The sequence below is a fragment of the Urocitellus parryii genome, chromosome 7, assembly GCF_045843805.1.
Source record: "Urocitellus parryii isolate mUroPar1 chromosome 7, mUroPar1.hap1, whole genome shotgun sequence".
In the NCBI taxonomy this organism is placed as follows: Eukaryota; Metazoa; Chordata; class Mammalia; order Rodentia; family Sciuridae; genus Urocitellus; species Urocitellus parryii.
The window spans coordinates 49,898,853-49,913,306 of NC_135537.1; the positions used below are offsets into that span (position 1 = coordinate 49,898,853).

The 14,454-nt window shown below is 35.2% G+C and overlaps 1 pseudogene; it reads left to right on the forward strand.

Annotated features, from left to right (window-relative positions):
• LOC113179896 (sulfite oxidase, mitochondrial pseudogene) overlaps positions 1 to 14,104 on the forward strand; it is a 98,386-nt pseudogene extending 84,282 nt beyond the window's left edge.
• Positions 14,105 to 14,454: the final 350 nt, after the last annotated feature.

Here is a 14,454-nt window from a genome sequence, read left to right on the forward strand (position 1 = left end):
AAATTTAAAAATTAACATAAAAAATAAGAGGAAGTAATTTTCCAGTAAGGGCTGCTTTCTTTAATGTAGATTGAAGGTTGATTGTTTTCCATACTAATAAATTTGAAGTGGGCTTGAGGGCTTCTACATGAGATTGCAATTTCCAAACCTTGTTGCAGTTTGAGTGTCCAATTACCTGACCATTTTTAATGAAATATGAGGGGAATTGATGGGCATCATACAATACAAGATCCATTAGAGGACAAGTGAGAAGGAGTCTTTATCATTCTCCTGCATACAAGCTGGAATCCGAATGTGAGTGACCTCTCTGTACCATGGAGTTTCTTGTCCCTCAGCATTGCATTTACCAACGCTCACTCCTTTTAAAATGATATTCTCTGGCTCAACCCTAGAAGATGGGAGGGTGAGTTCTAAAACCATAAAAGTCCCTGTTTGATTAAACCTATTTTTGATTGAACTTATGTACAGTATGTTATTGTAGAATTAGGAAACTGTGGCTTCTAATCTCAACCCCATCCCAAAACAGATTCACTACCATTTAAATGTCTTTAAACCTACATTTTGTAATCAGTAAAATTAAAATAATCATGTAATATTTTAAAGGTAGTTTCAAAAGGTAGTTACTCAAGAGTTTAGGTTTCTACTATTCTTTTCTCTCTGAATTTCATACATCTCATTTTATTTATATTGCTCATACTCCTCTGAAGATAACATAATGCCTATATCTAAGTCTCCTGAAAACAGAAGTTACTCTCAAATAGCTGTGTGCTGAGTAAAACAATATGCAATAATCCAACAGTTTCTTTATGTGTTCCTTTACTGCTCTATTGTCTTGTAGGCCTAGAGTATTTGTTAAACTAGTAACTGTTTGAAAGAAATAAGCAGAACAATTAGAGGCTGAAACCTTACAAATTAAGCCAATCGAACATTCTGCTGCTCATCTGACTCTGCTTCATCTGTTTCATGATTACAAATTTTAAGATGGCCTCTTTTAGCAATCATTCCATTAGATACTCACTAGTCCTTGTTTTAACATTAGCCTTTGCATGAATACAACCCAGTAAAAGCCTCCAATCACTCATTTTCAAAATAGACCTTCTAATGTATAGATGATAGGGCCAAAAAGAGCAGCAAATTGTGAACATTATTCAGCTCTAAAATTATAAACAAAAACAAGATGAAGACAGCTTTTATAGTGATGTACTTGAATATAAGATTCATGCTGAATTATTTTTTTCAGAACAAAAAACATTGTATATTTTCCTTCATGCCACTAAACCATGTAAAAATATGAACTATTTTGAATATTCTCTCAGAGTATTTTAGCTATGTGTTTTCAATATGTAAACAATTTTCTCTAAAACTCAGACTTGAGGGAACAAACACAAAATTCACCCAAAATAGCTTCATGTGACTCAGTTCTTCTTTGGAAAAGAAATTCAATTGACTTCTTGGCTATTATCAAGATGAATGCTTCAGCTTTGTGCTTCTTTCCCCAGTTTAGATTTTGGTAAGTGTAAGGCCATTCATTTCTCCTGTATTTAACTCTAGTAAGTTAAAGGCTGTGCTATTCAGATTAAAGATACATATTACCTGTAAACTGAAATGTCATGCAGCAATTAAAGTGAAAAGAAACCTTTCATGTATTGGCAATCTATTTCTATTACTGCTTTAGCTATCTGGTTTTTCTAAGCAACTGCAAAGAGCAAGATAGAGCTGTTATGCAAAAAGAATATTAATGCTGTACACCAAGTCTTGTGAAATATATTTTCAAGTATATCCAAATTCATTAATAAGCTATTTATAAATTCCTTTTTATAACACACATTAAGAATGTGACCTTTTCTGCATTAAGCCTAAATCCTTTATCATTTTTAGCAAATAATGAAAAGAGAAGTGACTAAATATTCAAATAAGACTTTGCTCAACATTCAAAGAGATTTATAAAAACAAAGTTTAAAAATAAACCTGGTGCAGTGGTGTACACCTGTAATCTCAGTGGCTGGGGAGGCTGAGGCAGGAGAATTGTAAGTTCAAAGCCAGCCTCAACAATTTATCCAGGCACTAAGAAACCCAGTGAGACCCTGACTGAACAAAATATAAAAAAGGGGAGTGGATATGGCTCGGTGGTTAAATACCTGGCACCAAAAAGGGGAAAAAAAGAAGAAGAAGAAGTCCTAATAATAACCTTCAATATGAAATTATTAAGGTGGATAGTATGGCAATAATATTAATATTTTTTTCACAACCCTGTCTCTGAGAAGCTCAGTACCAACTGCTTTCTTCTGTCACCTCTTTTTACTGTCACTGATAATCTTAATAAATGTTCCTGTGCTAAATACATCTGAATCATACCCACAAAAGTATCAAGTTTAGTGCCCAATGTTATTTCATGATATGAAAGTTCAATCTCACAAACCAGTATCTAGCACTGAAAATAATGTTAAATTTTTGTTGTAATGCAAAGTCCAATTTTTCTTACTGCATTTTAAGCCTTTTTCTGTTACCTTTCTCAATATATCTGTTTCATGAACAAAACATTATAGAATTTAATGTGAACTCTTTAGTGTTATTACAACATTCCACAGACTTTTTCTACTGTGAATATTTTGACATTGATGATTTGGAAGAAAAAAAAACAAATATAGCTTAAAGTTTTCATGCTCTTTTCTCACTTCTCAAAAGTAATGCACTTCATTCAATTTTAAGTCTATAAGATCTATTCTACAGTCTTAAACAGAATTTGACTGTAAAATTAATGTGTGCAAATTATAAAATATTTAGAAACTATGATCCCAACATCTACTCACTTCAATATTTTCCTTAATTTCATGAATTTTCAAAATAAAACTGGGATCCAGCATTGTATAATTAATTTTTCCTCACCTTTCTCACTTACTCATAATACTTTTCCACATCACTAGTTATTTTTATCATTCACTGTTTTAATGACAGAATAAAATTCCAGCTTCTAAGTTCCATGACTTATTTTACTATTTTATGCTTGCTAATCTTTTATCATGCTTTCCTATTTTTATTTAAATTAAAATTTAATTTTGAAAGTAGATGTTTTATATTTATGTTTTCAAGATTTTTGTTTTATTAGCTTATATTGCTTAGAGTAGGAATTATTCAGAGTGAAGTTTAGTAAGTGAAGATTCTCAATATATATGGCAAAGATTATTTTGGAAGGATAATAATTAAGTTCCTATTGCTTTATATAATTGCTGATTTGACCACATCCTTGCCAGCATTGACTAAATTTTTGAGCTCTCCAGACAAATAGCTCAAATAATTGATTAAAGAAGTACAGGGTATTATTGCATGCTTTTTAGAAATTGCTTTTACTGAGTAAATTGAATGCTCATGCCATTTTTTAATTGCTTCTCAGGTGCAGATGAATTAATCAAATTAATCCTATACTTCAGATGGTGGCAAACTATAATTATCAGTTCAGCCAGTTTTTAAAATTTTAATTTTATTCTTCCATTATCTAATGCTATTCCCTACACTTCCCTACTTTCTTTCTTTTTTTTTTAGTTTTATTGATTGTATTTTTTAAATACATGACAGCAGAATGCATTACAATTCTTATTACACATATAGCGTACAATTTTTCATATTTTTGTATATAGAGTATGTTCATGCCAATTCATGCCTTTATACATATACTTTTTTTTGCACTACAATTCCTATTACACATATATACCACAATTTTCATATCTGTTTGAGTCATCATACATATATTTTGGATAATGATGTCTATCACATTCCACCACCCTTGCTAATCCCCTGCCCCTCTCTTTCCCTCCCACCCCTCTTCCCTATCTAGAATTCATCTAATCCTCCCACGTTCCGTTCCCCCTTCTTTCCCTAATATGAGTCAGTCTCCTTATATCAGAGAAAACATTCACCATTTGTTTTTTGACTCAGCTATCCCTCTCCTTGGACTATACCCAAAGGACTTAAAAACATCATGCTACAGGGACACAGCCACATCAATGTTTATAGCAGCATAATTCACAATAGCTAAACTGTGGAGCCAACCTATATGCCCTTCAGTGGATGAATGGATATTCCCTACTTTCATTCCAAATCTTTATCATAAACCATCATACAGTATTTGAGCATGTTTATTTTTATTTGTTAATATTCTAAGAAAGAATAGTGTTATTTTTATAAAAGTGTAATTAATTTATAAAAATGTCATTATGCTATACACCCTGCTCCCATTTCTACCTGTTTTTTTCTTTTCAACAACTATATAAACAATTAGTAAGGAAATTTATACTTTCAATACAGAAAATTCAATTTTTCTATTTCAACAAGTATTCGTTTACTTTCTATGAGAATGAAGAAGACTCATGAAAACAACTTTGGAGCTTTGTTTGCATTCTTTTAAACACACATTTTATACTTCATTCACTAATTAAAATCTTTAAAGTGTGAGATACTGTGTCAGAGCATCTTATAGTCTGGTAAGATGCTAAATAAAACATCATTTCAGGCCAGGTACTCTTAAGGCTGAGGCAGGAGGATCATGAGTTGAAAGCTAGCCTCAGAAAAAGTAAGGCAGTAGCAACTCAGTGAGACCCTGTTTCTAAATAAAATACAAAATAGGGGGGATATGGCTCAGTGGTTGAGTGTCCCTGAGTTGAATCCCCAGTACAAAGAACAAAGAAATATCATTTCAAGTATGAAAATGTTAAGAACTGCAAATGCAAGGTGTGGGAGGACTCTATTATTCCTAAACTTAAACTTGTCTAAGATTCACTAAAAGCTTAAATACTACTTCCTCGGTGTTTATAATAAATATTTCCCATAAACATAAAAGAAAGCAAAAAATAAATACATGTTTCTAATCACATTATCACCCTATGATGAATGTCTACCTTCTGAATAAATTGACAGCAATTTGTCTATAATAGATATTTCCATAGCAAAAGTAAAAAATGATTCTTTTTCTATATTATTACCATATTTTTCTCAAATTCTTGTTAACAATTTTGATTATTTCCAGCTATTAAAAATTGCATAATATAGTTTTTGTTTATTATGGTTCCAATATCAAAACATTTCTGAGATTATTATAGCTGGATAAAAATAAATGTTGAATAAATAAATGAATGACTGACAGCATTGATTTGCAGAGAGTATTGGAAATCTGGATTGATAAAAGGCAAATGAGCTGACAAGTAGTTGAGAGTTTTAATAACTAGTAAGTGGAAGTGAAATTGACTCTGGTGTGATTTTGGATTCATTCCATCCATATACCTTGTTATACATCCATTGAAGACTCAATTCTTTATGCTAATGGAATTTGTGGATGATTTAAAATAATTTACTACTAATGATATGAAATACATTTTTATACTTACAGAAGAATATGAAGGACTCATGTGCTAAGAATTCACAATCTATCAAAATATTACAATATACATTGAGAATCTTACTCAAGAGAGGCTGTATTACATGCACACATACACTTTGTTCCTTATCCCCCCGCTCTATTGATCTTTTCTTTTTGTGTCCCTTAACTTCAGAGGTTTAGGTATATTTCATGACTGACTTATACACAATGCTAAAATGAGCTTTCCAAATCTTTCCTAATATTTTGTTCCTGAATGCTTTAAGAAGGAATTCATTAAACCTCCTGGCCTTTCCTGATAAATAGTAAAAATTTAGTTAATTCTTTATTCAATTAAGAAAAAAATGAACAGCCTTTTACGTTCTAAGATGTATTCTAAGCAGTAGACATTTGCTACAGAACACTATCTTTGATTTTAAATAGCTAAATTATTATAATAAAAGAGACAAATGTATAAACAAGTGAGAGCATTGCTAATTGAAAAGAACCACCAGAGAAAAAAGTACACATAAAACCAAATAATACATGAATTTTAGAAGGAACGCCTTTTAAATTGAGATATGAAGTCATAGTAAGAAAAAGTAAAACTTTATTCAGTTTTTAAGGAATGAGAGTAAGCAGGTTTTATAGGACAGAATTTTTCATGCATATTGTCTTAGATTGAACTCCCCAGAAACAACTCAGAGGCAGACTCCTTCTAAATAAACACAGAATTTTTATTGGACAATGAAGCTGACATACAGTCCTGTAAAGAAATGAGGAAGGCAAGATTGGGAAGAGAGAGAAACTGGCTTCAAATGCAAATATAACCAAGGTTTCAGCTGCTCCTATGTAGAGTGCTTGAATTGAAAGGCTGCTTGAAATTGTCTGTAATTTCATTTCTGCACAATCATTGCCATAGCTCTTTCCTTGGAGGGGATATTAATTTTTTTTAAGATTCCTATAACAGAATAATTCCTAGGAAAAGAAGTAGATGTAATGTTACGTAGTACCTAATCTCTCCATAAATAATTTGGCTATCTGTCCTCTGACCATGAAACTTATATTATCAAAAAGGAGGTGTGGAAGCTGACATATGACCATCCACAGTTACATCACAGAAAATTGTCAATAGGTGTTGGAGCAGACATTAGAAGGAACAGTTGAAGCATCAGGTAAAGAATAATAGCTATTTTAGTCAGCTTTTTCATCATTGGTACCAAAAAGATCTGGTAAGAGAAATTAGAATAGGAAAATTTTGATGCAAGGTTTTGGAGGTCTCAGTCCATCGACGGCGTACTCTGCAGTTGTGTGTCCTAGGCAAGGCAGAAGAACATCATGGCAGAAAGGCATGGAAGAGAAAAACAGCTAAGGACATGGCAACCAGGAAGCAGAGAGAAAATGGATCACAAAATATAAACCCCAAGGCACACTTCCAGTGATCTACTTCCTCCAGCCCAACCTGCCTATAGATAACACCCAATTAATCTATATCAGTGGACTAATGCCCTGATTGGGTTAAAGATCTCATAACACAATCATTTTGCTTCTAAACTTTCTTGTTTTGTCTGATATATAAGCTGTGGGGAGTACACTTAATATCTAGACCACAGCAATAACCTATATAAACTGTGTGAGAAATATAGATACATGGAATGAATATATATATTATAATAAGAATGACTTCCCTTTTCACTTGCAGTCATTCCACATAACTCATATGGGAGAGATTTTACAGGTCACATCCAAAATTCATGGCTTTGACTGTAGAAATATTAGTTTCCAGAGAGGAGATCTACATATTAGAGAAACACAGGTCTTCAATACAGTTAATTTCAAGCTCCTCATGCCAACAGGTAAGGGAATGCCAATATAATATCTGGATAACTGACTCTTCTGTAGAAAAGAAACTGTTACTACAAATTAGGTAAGGGAAGAATATTTTTTGGCAATTATGATTCACAATGAACTTTCCCATGCCCCATTTAAAGATCTTTTGCCCAAGTACAGCAGTCATATAATAAAAAGTAGATGTTTCAACTTGTCAGGCAAACAATGTAGAACAACAGATGTGCTGACTGAACATTAGGAGGAGGATGAGTATATGTTATTAGCTGGACATAAACTAAAGCTGTGAACTTTCACTTTGATGATATTCCAGAAGAAAAATTTACCCAGAAGCCTGGAGAAGTGGTTACCTATTGGATAAACATACAAGAAAATATATTTATAAATATATTTCATTTATATTTATAATGAAATACTACTCAGTAATAAAAAACATGGAAATCTGTCAAGACCTGGAATATTACATTAAGTGAAATTACGCCAGTCTCAGAAAGACAAACACCATATTATCTAACTCATATGTGGAACCTAACCAACAACAAGAACAAAAACAAAATATTGGTCTCATAGAAGTTGTGAATAGTCTGATGGTTACTACAGACTTCAGAGGATAGAAGAGAGGTTGGTCAATGTATGCACGTGGATGGTGGAATTTATTTGGACACATAAGATGTAGGAGGAAGACATTTGCTACAGAACACTATCTTTGATTTTAAAATTCTCTAATTTGAAATATGTGTCACAATCAAAATTTAAGTTGCCAATTCTTTTACCATGAAAGGGATTCATCCAAATCAACTTGATACCAAGATTCTTGCATCTTAGAAGGATGGCTCCACTCTGGTGGAGCATTTCTCTATTTTATTAGAAGATTAGGCATTAAACAGCAGCAATGTCTAGATGAGACATGGTGAGAGAAGTCTGCATTTTGGTTCCTTGCATAGCTTCCATTCCTTTCAGCATTGCTACTCTGTATCCATGCACAGTTCTGGCCAGCACTAAAGTTGCTGAAGATAGGCTTTGCAACATTACCTGAAAGAGTCATTCTGTCTCGTGCTTTCTGGATTACATTAATAAGTGATGAGAAATCTTCACATTTCTGTTCCCTCCCATAAGTCAACCCACATTACTCTACCATAGACTTCCTTGTCCCCAATCCTGCAATCTTTCTTCTTTTAATTCCATATATAAACACAAAATCAAATTATTCCTATTCAACCCACACAAATAGGGAACCATGCTAATGCTTTTTGTTTATGGGTTCAACATCAATTCTAGCCTTGTAATAAATAATGCAAGAAAGGTCCAGGCATTTCTTCAAAGCAAGGTAATCAAAATAAATATTCTTGAGTCCCTTTGGGGAAGAACCAGGTTGATTAATATTGAATTCACTTTTTATGATGTTTTTAGGTTCCTTCCACATAAGAATTTGCCTTACCCATTCATTGGTCAGTGGTTTCAGATCCAGAATATATAGACCCAATTCCAAAAAAAGTAGGTGACAGGTGAAAGAAAATATGTCTACAGAATATCCTCATTCCTTTGATCACCTATCCTTGAGTTATTTTAAGTTAAGCAATGGAATCACTGCTGCCAATAGGTCTTGACTCTAGAAACACCATGTTCTTTTAACCATCCCACTCCTGTCTGAAGATTGTTTCCCTTCTGACAATCAATTTTATCTCACCATTCATTGAAATAATGATATGCACATTGCTTTTGATGTTTCAATACTATCTTGCTCCCAGTGAAATATTCTTATCACTATCACTATCTAGTTCTATATCTATTATAAAGCTCAGGTCGAACTAGGAAGGTTACCACTGAACATTTTCATGTCAACAGGACTGGAATCTTTTTTATCTGAGTACTTCCAATGTTCTGGTAAATGGAGAATCCTCCAAGTCCTCCTGTGGAGCACAGTCAGTATCTGACTTTGCATAGCTTATCCACTCTTGTATGTCCACTTCTTTACCATAATGGTTCTAGAATTGCTATTTTGGTTAACATTGATAATGGCTTTTGTTAGGAAACATTCTAGAATTAGTAACACTATTTCTTGAAGTCCATTCTGGGATGTTAAATCCTATATTACAAGAATGTGCTCCCACATCTATTAACCAGGGCCTATCCACGTGTTTTCCTTCCCTTCAAATTCACTGAATTCAGTTTTGTGTATATTCTTCCATCTATTAATTTCTATTAGTTAGATATGCAGTTTCCTTACTATATAATCCCTGTCCTTTCTTATAAAATCTAGAACTTTCTCATTCTTAGTATGTTAGAGTTTAACCATTTTTGTTGTCAAGTATCAAGTGTCCCCAAGGATGAGTTTTCTACACCAGGCCCAGTGTGTTCCGCAGAATCTAGCTCAATTTCTTAATGGCAGCTACTCATATATTTTCATCCAAAATACAGAATCTCTTATTCCCTATTGGTGATACTTACTGTGGCATGGGAATGCCAAGGAAGGCTTCCAGTTTTAACATTTTGCCTCATTTTTTTTTTTGAAAGAGAGAGAGAGAGAGAGAGAGAGAGAGAGAGAGAGAGAGAGAGAGAATTTTTTTAAATATTTATTTTTTAGTTTTTGGTGGACACAACTTCTTTATTTTATTTTATTTTTATGTGATGCTGAGGATTGAACCCAGCGCCCCTTGCATGCCAGGTGAGCGTGTTACCGTTTGAGCCACATCCCCACCCAATTGAATTTGTTATTGATTGTGCTCAACTTGTCATTATCTCCCATTAACAAATCAATGGCATTTCGCACTAATCACCCTCTTTCTTTGTCCTTACACTTATTTCTGTAATATCTTCAAGACATCATTCATTATTTTTGTTTTCACCAAAGAGTTTAACAATTGCACTGGTACAAAGACTATCTGTACCCAGTTGTAGGTTCATGATTGCCCACCAGAAAGATCTCTATCTCCAAAGTCACTTTGTAGTATTCTGCTACCCAGGTTCACTTTTGCATCTATCTTAAGATTGGAAGCTCTGGCAACAGACAGACATGTACATGCAAATGCTTTTGAGGGAAATATTTTGATACACCTGTAAAAAAGTGATTCTGCATATTTGGGTAGAGAAGAAAGCTAACCCATAGTGCTGTTCAAATTTATCACTAGAGAGCTCTGAAACTGGAATGTTAATATGATTAACATGTCATTTATTTTCTTTGTACCAGAATTGTTTACAATCAAGGCAAGGAGGTTAGGACCTTTTCATCTCTCATTAATAAGTTATTATCTGAAGATCATCTCTTGGAATGTGTGAAAATATGGATGAGGCAATTCCCTGAATTCCAATGATAAGAGCAATGCCTACAATGATGAGCTTAGCTTTGACCACTACCCAGTTGACATTGTAAGCAACTGGCAAAGCAGCTCATTGGCCAATAATAGGGGGACTGGATAAGCACAACTTTATCTAAAACCCATAGGAAAGGCAATCTATCTAGTTCCTAGAGTCAGAAGAATTGAAGAATTGAATTAGCAAAAAGAAACATGCATAAATATAATATCAACAAAGATAACTTTAATTAAAAACTTGCAAATATTAATAAATCATATAAATGTTATTACTATTAAATCAATAATATAAGAATCAATGTGAACTAATTGAAGTAAAACTTGTAAGGTATTTTCAGCTAGCTCTATATATAGCACATAGCTTTATGAAGTTATTAATATTTAATTATGATAATAATCTCCCATGTTTCTAATAACAATTTGCATTCCTGATTTAAAATAAAGAACCAGTACTGTCAATGTACATAATTGTTTTATTTTGAAACTCCTCTTTTTGAAAAATAACTATAAATAAAAGTCAACATTAGATAAGTTTATGCTCCTTGCTATTTTCAGCCCTAGAGATCCTACAACTCACTTAGAGGTTAACCAATGCAAGGCTAGCTTCTGGTACAAAGAAAGTAAATGACATGTTAATTGATATTAACATTGATATTTATCCCTACTTAAATATGTGTGTTGCTTTCACAATAAGATCACTTTATAGGAATCAATGATTTTCTAATGCCTAACACATAGAAATATTAGAGTGCAAGAGATAATATGCACAAAATTTTTCCAAAGATTAAATAAGGAGAATGAAAATATAATAATAACATTCCTAAATATTTTCTAGAAATGGAATAAAAATATGAATATCTAATAATAAAGTAGGAAAACCATAATCATCACTTAACAACATGACAACATAAGGAAATTTTACCAAGTTTGATGAAGTGGACTCTGAAAATTGTCACAGTGTCACTGAGTCCAACTCACAAATGCCTTCTCTTTCAGTTTCTGAAGGATTCAACATTAGAGGTGATGGAGATAATTATATCTTGTTTGGAGCCTGTGTGTGTGTGTGTGTGTGTGTGTGTGTGTACCTAATTGACATTCAAATCCTAAAAGTCTAAAAGCAAATGTACAGTCTTCCACATCAGTGCACCAAACCTCCCAGGTGGGTTGCAACAGAATTATCCTGTGTAGCTTAAAAAATCAGTAGATGAAACCAATAAACATTCAAGGAAACTGGACATTTAATAAGCAATTGCAAGAGAAAAAAATTATATAAGACAAAGATCTAATGCTATCATCCAAGAAAAATACAAAGCATAAAGGGCAGGATGGGAGAGTTGGGGAGGAAGAATACTAAAAATTTTTCTGTCTTGTTAGTAACAACCTTCCCAGTATGGGGAAAGGCTAAGATATCTCTAATTCTCCCCAAATGTGTGGTCCTTATCATCTTCCACTTCCTGGAATGTGGACATTAGTTTCTCCACCCACCTTTAACTGAATCAAATCATGGGCTGTTAGCAAGGGTGGAAATAAAACTTATTGTGACTTCCCTACTGCCTCAGCTTGTAAGGAGATACGCACAGAATCATGGGGTAGCCCATGGCCAGGCCATGACTGCAGGATGAATGGAGGTCTGACACTGAGTTTTTAGTACTCCCAGCATCATGTGCTGACCCAGCCTCTCACAAGGCCTTGCCTAGCAGACACAAAACTGGCCAGACCATAGTACTTATACTTCACAGAGTTGAAGTCTTGGGTCTCTTTCAATGCTACAGCATCAGGTCCAACCTCTCAGGAGCTTGCTCAAGAAATGACTCATATATGCCCCACTATTCCAGCCTGATCTTCTCTAATGATAACTTTTGGCCTTAGAGGAAGAGTCATGATGCCCCTGCTGGATCTTGGTATAGTGTTGCCCTATCTTGATAATTGGTGTAGCTGTTCAGGAGTCACCATGAAAATACAAAAAAAAAAAAAATAGTGAGTCCTGAGACAGGGATATGGGTGATTCTAGGTTGTGAGGTCTTTGACACTGCACATTATAAATATCGACACCCAGGAACACCCCATCCAAGCTGCTGTTAGTCACAACTTGGTGCCCCTTAGAGGTCTTCTCTCCACTATTCATAACCAGCTCTGTGTGCATAAGTTATTGCCTTAATATAAGTCTGGGGAGCTGAACCCTGAAGACAGGCAAACCCACCCTGCAAACCTCTGACATATGCTGATAATCCTATGTAGCACCCATCCCTGAAAGTGAATAACCAGCACCCCTTTCATGTAGTGCCCTCCACTGAGCTGTTGTGAAAAGTGGTGACTCAAAGAGTGGTCTCTGTTTCCTTTATGGCTGCATTGCTCTGGGAGCAGACTATGCAAAAGTGCAAGTCAAGATGCCCCAGTTGCTATGGTAGTGCCAGCCAGGGGTGACTATGTGCAAAGGCACACAGCTCTAACCATCAGAAACTTGGATTCATACACCAACTACTAGGGGTAGATGATTCTGGACATAACAAGATGATCTTGATGTCCCTAAAATTTCACCTCCTTCAGACTGCCTGCTTTGCTAAAACTTTCTCATAAACAACATTCTGGTGACAAAACCTGCATAATAAACATACCTGGCTAGCTCTTGTGTTGGTGAAGCCTCACAAGGGCTGGGCCAAACCACCTGACCCCAGCTTTTCTCTATGTGTGTCCATTTGCTTTTCTTTATCCCCTCACTCCCTTTCTAGTTCCTGAATTAACAGCTGTGCTGGTTGAGGCATGTTCCTGTTCCTAACCTGGATCCAGACATCTATCTGCATGTAGGAGGGAAAACTGGAGGTCAGTCACTGTCCTTGATCTTGTATTTGGAAGACTTGTTTACATCCTGCAAGCATGAGATCATGGTCATTCTTCAGTGTGCAGTTAACCAGCATTCTGAGTTGTCCCAGCTTAAAGAAATAAAAGGTCTGGAGTGGAGGTCAGGAGACATCAGCACTGCACACTGGGTTGTGTCAGATCTGTGATGTGTCATTCCTGGGGGCAGGAGAGGTCACTGACTCTGGGAAACTGAAGACCATATCTTCTTTGAGGGACTCAGACCCAACTGGGACTGCTCACAGAGTATCCATTTTTCTGGCTAGGGCATGGACTCCCAAAACTGAGATCCTACTGGCATTTGAGATAAATGGATAATCTCTGCCTTATGTCCATGGCTTCCCTGTGCAAGCAGTGGTTCCCAATGTTGGGAGGTGTGTTCATGTTAAATGGCTGGGCATTTGTGCAAAGCCATAGGCATTAAAGGCACTGGCAGCAGAAATATTACAAAGGCTTCTCTTCATCTGTGAATTAGGACACTGCAGACTTTGACTCAGTCCATCTATTCAGGAACTCCCTCTCTCAGCAGCTATCACAAAATTCCAGGGTAAGGAGACTGTGGAGTCATGGCAGGTGACTGGCAAGTAATATGCATGGAATGGTGGTGGCAGGACTCTGACCAAGATAGATGTCTCTCTGAATATGAGCTTAACCTGGCAGTCACATGAGCTGGATGGAAAAAAAAATAGCCATCAGGAAGGCCTGGATTTGGCAGCTATGCAGCTGCAAGTCCCTATGCTAGCCAGGCAAAGGAACTGAACATTTTTGTAAAATTGGATGGGAGCTACCTTGTGTAAGAAAACACTGTGGTTCCGAAATAGAACTTGCTAGGCGTGCTCAGCAATTCCATCCACTGTTACTTCTGTTCTACTTTGGATCATGAATATCCCTGAAGAGAAAATTTGTTAAAGTTTGGGTTCCTAGGGGAAAATTACTGGAAGGTGGTGAAAACTTCAAGTGGGGCCTCATGATAGGCCCTTAGGTATGAGCTGTGACATCAAAATTATCAGTGGAAGCCCAGCCATTTCTTCCTCTCCTTGGCTTTCTGTCCAGGAGGCCAGCACTTTATCTTTTACATCCATTCTTCACCAT